Consider the following 10,986-nt stretch of genomic DNA (forward strand, 5'->3'; position numbering starts at 1 on the left):
TTACAAGATGATAGGTTCGCTCTACTCTGAAGTTGAGGTTTGAGGCCTGCCAACTTGCAGGGTATATTATAGAAGAAGAAATTACTGTTCAGATGTGGGTTGTGCTAAATAGTCACTGAGCTCACTTCTGACTCACAGATTCTGACTCAGAGATTCAGTGCCTCCCTATATAGTCTATAGTAAAATATAAACCCCTCTGTTCAGCATTTGAAAACTTTTGCAATCTGGCTCCAGATTGAACCCTTTCATGCAATACACATTCTTCATGCTAGAATACAAGCTCCTTGAGGGCAGGTTCAATTTCTTTTTTGTCTTTGTATCCTCAACACCTAGTATGTAGTAGGTATTTTATAAATGCTTCTTGGATGAGTGAACGATCAAATGAATTGTGTGATTTCCTAGGAAGTACCTGCTATTCCATAATCCCAGAGGTTCCACTCTCTCAGAACGGTCTAGAGCTTTCCTGAGGCCCTGACATGGGATCCCATCCCTAGGCAAAGACAAAACACAGCAGACACTCAGGCAATTACTACTAATGCCTAGAGAAGCAATGAAATTGCCTTGTATTGGCAAGTACAGCAACAGAAAGGGTCAGCAAGAGAGGAGAGAGGGAATAGGAATGGATCATGTTCCTTGAAATGTCAGAATTTGTCACCTCTTTGCACTAATAGCCATTTGCATTCCGGGAAGACAAACTTTAGTAATTCCTTTGCCCTCCTTGGCCTTTATTTTCCCTTTCGTGACATGGAGAAGAAAGCTGTTGCTTCTGGCCTCACGCAACAGCAGCTCACATAAGGTAATAGGAAGGACACTGAAACCAGAGCCTGGGGAGACCTGAGCTCAGACCTACCCCTGTCACTAGCCATGTGTCCCAGTCAGTTAACTTCCCTGATCTTGAGTTTTTTCATCTGTAAGATGAGAATAATCATACTTGTAGGCCCTGGCTCATCCAATTGTGGTGAGGCCCAAATGAGATCACGTATGTAGAGCTAAAAGCTATGTAAATGTCAGCTATGATGATGATGATGATGAGGAGGAGGAGGAGGAGGAGGAGGAGGATGTTTTAAATAGAGGCAGCTAGGTGACAGAGCAGACTGAGTGCCAGACCTAGAGTCAGGAAGACCAGAGTTCAAATTCTGTCTCAGACACTAGCTGTATGACCCTGGACAAATCACTTAATTGCTGTCTCAGTTTCCTCATCTGTAAAATGAGGATAATAATAGCACCTACCTCTTAGGGTTCTTGTGATGATAAAATGAAATAATATTTGTAAAGCACTTTGCAAACTTAAAAGTGCTATATAAATACTAGCTATTATTATTCTTTTACAATATTATTTTACTTTACAATATTTTTTATTATTATGATTTTATCCCTGTAAGGAATATGTTCCACCAATGAAGATTAACACTGTCTCTGCAACTTTTAGACTTCTAGACTTAAACAGGGATTTTTAACCTGAGGTCTATGAACTTGGTTTTAAAAATATATTGATATTCAAATCTGGCCTCAGACACTTACTAGCTGTGTGACCCTGGGCAAGTCACTTAACCCCAATTGCCTCCTTAAAAAAAATTTGATAACTGTATTTCAGTATAATTGTTTTCCTTTGTAATCCTATGGATTTTATTTTATGCATTTGAAAACATTATTCTGAAAGTGCATAGACAGGCTTCACCAGATACTGCCAAAGGGGTTGATGGCAAAAAAAAAAAAAGTCAAGAATCTCAGACTTAGGTCATTGCCCAGGGTAGTGAAGGGTCTAAGCCCAGGATCACACGGCCACTATTCTTCAGAGGATGAGCTTGAACCCAAGTCTTCATGTCTCTGAAACCAGTTCTTCCTATTCCACATTCGCATTACCATTATTATTAATAGAATTATCTAGTGCTTTAAGGTCTACAAAAGAACCTAGCTTGGGAGAGCCTTGAAGACCTGTAGAAAACTCCCTGCTCTCCAAGCCAGGGTCCCCTCAGCCAAGATTCCTGACTTCAAGATGTCAACACCTGGCTGCACACCTTGTGCTCCAAAAATTCACACAGATCCTACTTTAGGAAATCTCTGAGCTTCTCTCTTACCAGAATTTACAGAAAGTACAATTCTGCTTTGTGGTGTGCCCCAGCTGTTTGTTCCAGAGATTTCTTAGCTGCCAGCCTTCCGGCTGCCTCCCAGCTCCCTGGCACAGGTATTGATTGACAGCTATCCCATTAGTGTACTTTAGGGACTGGGCAGGGCCTTTGTTACCTCAGCTGGAGCCTGAGTATGTTGGACTAGGTCAGTGGTCTCTAAAGGGTCCCATCTTTTCAGGGGGTGCATGAGGTTACAACTATATATATATTATATTATAATATATATTATATATTATATGTGTAACAACTATATATAATACATAATATAAACAACAATATAATACTAAGATGTTTTCATTTCTAACAGTAAATATTATACATATATAGTATATAGTACATATTGCCATATATAGTATATATTATACATATGTATTACTATATATATAGTATATACAATAAATAGATACAATCCACATAAACAAAAGCTCTTTGGGGGATCCTCAATTTTTAAGTGTATAAAAGTCTTAAGACCAAAAAGTTTGAGAACCACTGGAATAGGTAATCTTAAGGTCTTTTTTAAAAAATTAATTAATTTATTTTTAGTTTTCAACAATCACTTCCATAAGCTTTTGAGTTTTAAATTTTCTCCCCCCCCCCGCTTTCCTCCCCAAGATGGTGTGCAATCTGATATAGGCTCTACATATACATTCCTATTAAATATATTTTCACATTAGTCATGTTGTAAAGAAGAATTAGAACCAATAGGAGGAACCACAAGAAAGAAGAAACAGAACAAAACAGAAGGAAAAAAAAGAGCAAATATGCTTCGATCTACAGTCAGACTCCATAGTTTTTTCTCTGGAGGTGGATAGCATTTTCCATCATGAGACTTTTGGAGATGTCTTAGATCCTTACATTGCTGAGAAAGGCTAAGTCTATCAAAGTTGGTCATTGCGCAATGTTGCTGTTACTGTGTACAACGTTCTTCTGATTCTGCTCACTTCACTCAGCATCAGTTCATGTAAGTCTTTCCAGGTTTTTCTGAAGTCCACTTCCTCATCATTTCTTATAGCACGATAGTATCCCATTACATTCATATACCACAACTTTTCAGCCATTCCCCAATTGATGGGCATCCTCTCAATTTCCAATTCTTTGCCACCACAGAAAAAGCTGCTATAAATATTTTTGTATATGTGGGTAGGTCTTTTCTAACTATAACAATCTATGAACCCTTCCTGGTCCAGGGGAAATTTCAAGCCCAGAGCCTGGGTTTGGACTGTGTTGGGGCTAGAGTCTGTCTGTGCTAGGCATCAGGAGACTCGGAGAGTAAAGATTACATGTCACTGACTTATTTGTTACAAAGCTTTCTTTTTCTTTTTCTTTTCCCAGAATGGAAGATGAGGGAGGAGGAAGGTGAGAGGGTAAAAAGAAAAGGAGAGAACCATGGAGGCACATTTTTTTAGATGCAGAGAAGAGAACAGAAAGAAGGCTGTTAAGAAGCACAGACCAGCAGGACAGCCATGAAAAACTCTGGGTAGAACTTCATATACATATTTATATTTTTAAAAAAGCAAACTGTGCATGAGACGTGCCCTTCATGTCAACACTCTTATTCTGTTCTGCTCTGCATATGAAAATGCCCATTTTATCTGGTGTTCAAGTTCAGAATAAAAATACATTTTTATAAAAAGATGCTACTGGCTAATGGTAGCTGGGCTTAGGTCAAATGGTTTTCAGTATGATTCTTGCAAAGGTTCAGATCCACCAGGTGCCTCTTACTTACCTGAGGTGGGGCTAAGTAAGATCCAAGCCTGAAGGAAGTCAAGTTTGGGGGCTAGGGGGAGAGGGGGTTGTGAATTTTTTTGCTGCTCACTCTAGCTAGGCTTGCCGCTGGATGGATATTGGCCATTGGCCCATCATGCTTCATTGACAGCAGAGCATATAACCTCAGGGTTTGGACCCTGTGGCCTTTTGCTTCCCATGAGTAATGACCGAAGCATGTAGCTTCACTTGGCTTCCCACACAGCCCTGGGGGTGTTGGGGGGATGGGGAGGGTAGCAGAGAGGCAAACCAGCCCCAGTCCCTCCCAGATCATGTTTCATTGGCTCTAAACGTGGTCTTCCCTCCCCAGCATAGCTTCAGTCAGTCTTAACCATTTAGGGCTGCTTAAACAGAGAGGAGACCCCCTGCTGCTCCCTAACTTCAGTCGTGTCCCAGTGCTCTGGATAGGGAAGGGACCGGTTTGTTTGACCTCTGTATGAGGGGAAGTAGAGCTTTGGGCTAAATCTTGAGCCCTGAACCACGAAACCATAAAAACGACAGAGAAGCGGTGACCAGAAGGAGATAGTGCAGTCTTGCCACATGTGAATTTTTATTATCATCAGCTCCCCAGCTGCAGATCCTTATCTTCACCCTCAACTCCTCCCCCCCAATAACTGAGGAGATATGGGTCAAGGGCAGAGTATCTTTCCCCTACCTTTGCTTGACACAGCGGCCCTAGGGCTAGATGCCACAAAAGGTTGAATTTCTCTACCTCCGGGACAAACAAGCACCTTTGTAAATATCGTAGGCATTATATAAATACTTATTCCCCTTCCTTTCCCGGGAGAGTACCCACCCCCGATACACTAATGGCCTTCATTGATTTCTCTTAATATCACAAGAATATCAATGAAGCACTTGTGCGGTCTGTCCATCTCTTATCCTTCACTCTCTCCCTGTGATTAGTTCGTCTTTCTTGCTTATACCTTTCTTTGATAACATCCATTGCTCCAGATCACCTTTGTAATAAATCCTGGTTTGTTCTAGCCAGCTCCCACCCTCCATGTTTATTGTTACTATCCTCTGTCTAGCTAATACCAATTTTTATCTTGATCCTAAGGAAATTACAGTTTTCCTTGAGTTGTAGGCATATTTCACCAACGTAAGATCATAGATTTAGAGCTGGAAGAGATCTCAGAAACCATCTAGTTAAATCCTCTCATTTTATAGGTAAAGAGCCCAAAGCCCAGGCTGGTTCAGTGATTTACTTGCCCAAGGTCACAGTGTTAGCAACTGTCAAAATTAGGATTTGAACCCAGGTCCTAGAGTTGGACTATAGGGAAAGCTGAGCATTGTGGAATCAACACATCTGAATTGTGGTGCTAGAGAAGACTGAGAGTTCCTTGGACAGCAAAGAGATCAAATCAGTCAATACTTAAAGAAATTAATTCAAGTTATTCACTGGAAGGTCAAATACTGAAGCTGAAACTGAAATACTTTGGCCACATAAGAAGAAGACAGAGCTCATCAGGAAAGACCCTGATGTTGGGAAAGATTGAAGGCAAAAGAAGAAGGGGACAGCAGAGAGTGAGATGAACAGATAGTGTCATGGAAGCAACAAACATGAGCTCAGACAGACTTTGGGTGAAGTGGAGGATAGAAGGGTCTAGCATACTATGGTCCATGAGGTCACAAAAAGTTGGGCACCACTGAGTGACTGAGCAACAACAAAACCTCTGACTTCACAGGTAGTATTCTTTCCTCTCTACTGCTTCTCATGAATGATGTAATTATTATTAGTAACTTCCTGGTCAGGAGTTTCCTTTTGGGTTCTTGGTTTCTGAAAAAGAGTCTCTGGGAGCCCCACCCTCCACTCCATCACACGTGTACACACTGTACCCTCTATTTGTCAGGATGAGATCTAATGCCATGTCTCTCTCCCTCACAGACATACCTCCCTTACCACAAGCTATGGGTATTTTGTTATTTCCCCATCGATTGGGTTCTAGCCTGCACTGCCACTGAATAGTCTCTAGTATATATGGATGTCTGCTAATGAGACACAGTCCTTAAAAGCACCTGCTTGTCTAAGACACAGAGGGCCTATCTCTGTTGCGCCTTATTCCCATGGCACCCAGAACTAAGGGTATGGGCATTCAGATGGGAGACGTAAAGGTCAGAGGTGGAGACAGAAGGTTTCACGCAGTGAATCAGGCACTGAACCTGTCCCTTTGTCCCCAGTCTATTGCTGAACCCCCAGATTCCCTATATTTCTCTAAATGGCTTCCCAAGAACTATTCCCCAAAGTCAAAAGATCAAAAGATAGGAGTAGTTTTCAAAAGAAGGACTGTGAACTACAAATGATCACTTGGAAACATTGTCCAAATCACTTTTGTAAGGAGAAACGCAAATTAAAGTAATTTTGAAGTTCCCTCTTATGCCAGGCAAAAGATAACAAGAGTTAATTTCCCAGTGCCTATGAAGAAACAGGCCCCCTAGTACATTATTGGTTAAGCTGTGAAGTCATCAAACCATTCTGTATTATAATTTGGAATGATGAAAAAAAGTAACTAAACTGTCCAGATCCTGCCACCAAATGACCCCATTTCTGCACATATACTCCAAAAAAGTCAGACAGGGAATAGGTCCAACGTATACCGAAATATTTACATCAGACTCTTTGTGGTACTAAAGAAATAGAAATAAAATCAGTGCCCACAGATTTGGGGAGCAGCTGAAAAAGGATGGTGTATGTATGTGTAATGGGGGTGATCAGGGGAGCCTCCTGATCTGCTGGACTGTGGCATTTCCCATGGAGCTGAGCCTGCAGCCTGACCTCTTTTAGTGGGCCCCACACTTGGGTTGCTTCCAGTGATGCATGAGTTCTGGCCTTATGCTAAAGGGCATTCAAAACCCAGAAGCTCCTGGTTGGTCCCTTAGTCCCCGTGATGGAGGGGGCGACATGGAGGGGGAGGGATGTGCTTGGCCCTTGGAAAACTGGCCACTAAGACAGGAGAAGTCATTCGTGAATAGACCTTAAGACTCTCTCTCTCTTTCCCTCTCTCTCCCCCTCCCTTCCTCCATCTCTCTCTCTCCTCTCTTTCTCTCTCTTTCTCTCCCCCCTCCTTGTCTCTTCCCCTCTCTCATTCCTTCATCTCTCTCTCTCCCTCCTCTTTCTCTCCCTCCTCCCTCTCTCTTCCCCTTCCTCACTCCATCCTTCTCTCTCTCTCTTTTCCTCCCTCCCTCTGTCTCTCTCTCTCTTTCTCTCTCTTCCTCCATCTCTCTTTCTCTCCTCCCTCCCTCTCTCTCTCTTCCCCTCCCTCACTCCTCCATCCTTTCTCTCTCTCACTCTCTCTCTCTTTATCTCTCTCTTTCTCTCTCTCCATCCCTCCTTCCACCCCTCTCTTTCTCTCTCTCTCTCTCCCCCTTTCTCTCTCTCTTACTACTCTTGGAGTATGTGACTTGGGATTCAGGTACCCTCCCCCTCAGACTTCCAGTGAGTTTGGGAGAAGATCTCTCTTCTCTCTCCTTGGCGGCAATAGCAGCTGAATGCATATGGCAGACAGCATGTGCTTGTCTGGACAAACCTGGGTTTGGATCTCAAGTCCTGGCCACCTCATCTCTTTTGTACTTCTTTTCCTTAGCATAAGTGACCAAACAGTAATCCTGAGATGGATGTTTCAAGCCTTAGCACTCTTACGGTCACTACCTCATGAGTTCAAGATTACTGGAAATATTAAGAGGTCCTGGGCCTGGCAGCAGAAGGTACTCCCTGAGGCTACACCCTTTCTTGGAGAACATGACCACTGACAAAAGCGTGAGCCATCTGTGACTTGCTGGCTAGAAGATGTGGACCTTGAATGAACTGCTGCCTGGGCAATGTGGATCTACATGAAGGTGAAACGCCAGTCCAGCAGTTCCACAAGCATCCTAGGAATCATTACTACATCCCAAGAGAGTATAAGAGGAATGATGAATCATCTTCTCCAACGAAGGAAATTTTCCCTTCTGCCAGTTGACCTCCACTCAGGGAACCAAGAGATCCTGACGTCTCTAACTCAGAAGCCACTCCTAAGACTTGGAATTGCCCACCTCAGGATTGCCCACTATTTCGTGTTTTATGTATTTACTGATGTATGCTTATGTCTTATTACATCATGAACCATAGTCATCATCTCTATCACTGGTTTTGAATAGTGTCAACTTACTCCCCTGTGGCCCCCCTCACCAATACTGTAAATTTCTAGACCAAAGGGTCATTCTCTGCAGACCACTTCCCTAGACTTTGTTTATCCCATTAGAATGTAAGTTCACTGAGGGTAACAGAGGTTGTCTTTGCTTTGGTATTTGTATCCCTCATCATTTAACGCAGTTCTTGGAACATAATAAGGATTTAATAAATGTTTTTAATTATTCTTGCTAAAAAAAGCTACGATGTGTGCTTATGATTCTTTATTTTTCAAGCATTTTTAAGGTGAAGAAAATAAATAGCTGACATATATATGATATCCATTAAGGGACTCTGTTAATCCTTTCTGGAAAGATACTAGATGAAAGTCAAACTTAAGCTTTGTACAAGAGATTTTCCTCAGAGTTCAACAATGAGATAGGGATAAATGAGCCAGAGAGCTAAAGGAAAGTTTGGTGCTCTCTCTTAGGGGTCAAGTTCCCCACAGGGTAGTTGGGTCTAGGTATGACCAGAGCTAGCATCATTGCTCTGACAGTTGTAGGTTATTGACAATTAAAAAGAGGAGTCATAGTTTTAGCGGAATGATATTCAATAAGGATTTCATTGAGGACATCCTGAGTTGATTCAATGGTAGGAAGCCTCCCTGCTTCTGAGTTGCCTGCCATGATCTGCCAACCAAGCCTCAGACCCCTTCTGGGGCTCCTAATGGATGTTTTATCCTCAGGTGACAAGGAAGCAATAAATAGCAAAAGACTGAGCCAATCAAGTCTTGAGGATGATTTTAATACCCTTGAGGGAAAAACTAGTCTAAATTGTATGGGAACAGAGTTAGGATGTTACTCCTGTCGCAGAACCCTAAGTGAAAACAGAATATTGTTGTACAGTAAGAAATGACAAATATGAGGAATTCAAAAAATGTGGAAAGATTTGTATGAATTAAAGTAGAATAAAATAAGCAGAACTATGAAAATAAACAGATCCAAGAGAACAGTTACACATTGACTTCAACAATAAAAGGAAAATGAATTCTTCATAATTGAAAAAAACTGTGAAAAAGAGATAATGAAACTTCCTCATGTCAGAGAGACAGAGGATTACAAGTATATTGTATACACTGTGTAAAATATGGTCTCTGTATCAAATGTTTTTTCTTCCCTTCCCTTATTCCTTTCCTCCCCCTTTCCCTCCTTTTCCCTCCCCTCCCCTCCTCTCCCCTTTCCTTCCCTTCCCTTGCTCCCCTTTTTTTGGATACTGGGTCTCCCCATCTTGCCTAGGCTAGAAGTGCAATGGCTATTCATGGGCCCATCCCATGGCATGGAGGCTTTGACTTGCTTTGTGTCCGACTTGGGCTGGTTTGTCCCTTCTTAGGCAACCTGGTGCTGTTACAGTAAAACAAAGACTCAAAGTTACATCCAAACAACAATTTATTTAGCAAGGCATGTGGTTGCAGAAATAAATTGGATCCAAGGCTCTTGGTCAGTGCAAGGACCCCAGAAGCTCATGGCTCTTTGGCTTTTATAACATTTTTACATAATATAGGAGGAGAACAGGAATATATCAACAAAGCTGTGATTAGATCGAGTGTGTGCTAATGTCTCATCAGTGGCAGATTTTACAGAAAACATTTGAAGGACACAAAACTCAAAGGTCAGTGAAACTCATAGTCATGAAATGGAAGGCTAGTCACAAAATAGAGTCACTTTGGCCTAACAGTGCCCACCCTACTGCCATTGGAGCTCACCATATTGGTGCCAGACTTAGTTGTTACTGTTGTTCAGTCATATACGACTCTTCGTGACCCCATTTGGAGTATTCTTGGCAAAGATACTGGAATAATTTGCCATTTCCTTCCCCAGTTCATTTTACAGGTGAGGAAACTGAAGCAAACAGGGTTAAGTGATTTGCCCAAGGTCACACAAGTTGTAAGTGTCTGAGGCCAGATTTGAACTCAGGAAGATGAGTCTTCCTGACTCCAGACCCAGCACTCTATCCACTGCTCCACCTAGCAGCACTTAGCAGCCAGACTTAGTATAGCCATCTAATCAGCTTTAACCTTAATGAAGTTCAGAAATGCTCAACTCAATCAAGCCACTTAGTCTCAGCCTCCTCAAGTAACAAATTACAGATATACGCCACTCCACCCAGCAAGATATTTTTCTTTTTTTTTTTTTTACATTTTAGTAGTATTTTATTTTTTCCCAATTACATGTCAAAATGATTTTTAGCATTCGTTTTTAAAAACAAGATGTTTGGGTTCCAAATTTTTCTCCCTCCCATCGCCTCTTCCGCAAATGGTAGCCAATTTGATATAGGTTATACATATGCTATCATGTAAAACATGATTTCATATTAGTCACAGTTGTGAAAGAAGAAACAAGTGCAAAGGATAAAAACCATGAAAAAGAACAAAGTAAGTGAAAAAAATATGCTTCAATCTGCATTCAGAGTCTGTCAGTTCTTTATCCAGATGTGGATGGCATTTTCCTCCGCAAGTCCTTTGTACTTGTCTTGGATTATTGAGTTGCTGAGAAGAGCTGAGTCATTCATAGCTGATAAAATGTTTTGTTTTTTTTTTCTTAACAGATTTTCTTTGTCATAAGGGAATATTCAACATCTACTTAAAATCATAGACTTTTTAAGCTGGAAAGAACATTGTAGAATAACTAGTCCAAACAAGTAAACTGAGGTTCAGAGAGATAAGTGATTTGCCCAAAGTCATACAGCCACTTAGTAACAGAGTCAGAAGGAGATGCCTTATTTTGGCCTAAGATTCATCCCTCTCTAGCATATAACTCAGTCTTCAATACAGGGCCTCTCAGGTACTTCCAGCTCATACCCCAAGACTTCTCTGTTCAGCAGGTAGAATCAAGATGTGAGGAAAAAGAAAACTGGAAAAAAGATGATAAATTCACCTTCTTCCTTTGTTTGGAGAGGTGAGGGACTATGGGTGTAGGACGTTGCACA

Source organism: Vombatus ursinus, unplaced genomic scaffold (genome assembly GCF_900497805.2).
Source record: "Vombatus ursinus unplaced genomic scaffold, bare-nosed wombat genome assembly UNPS02000749.1, whole genome shotgun sequence".
NCBI lineage: Eukaryota > Metazoa > Chordata > Mammalia > Diprotodontia > Vombatidae > Vombatus > Vombatus ursinus.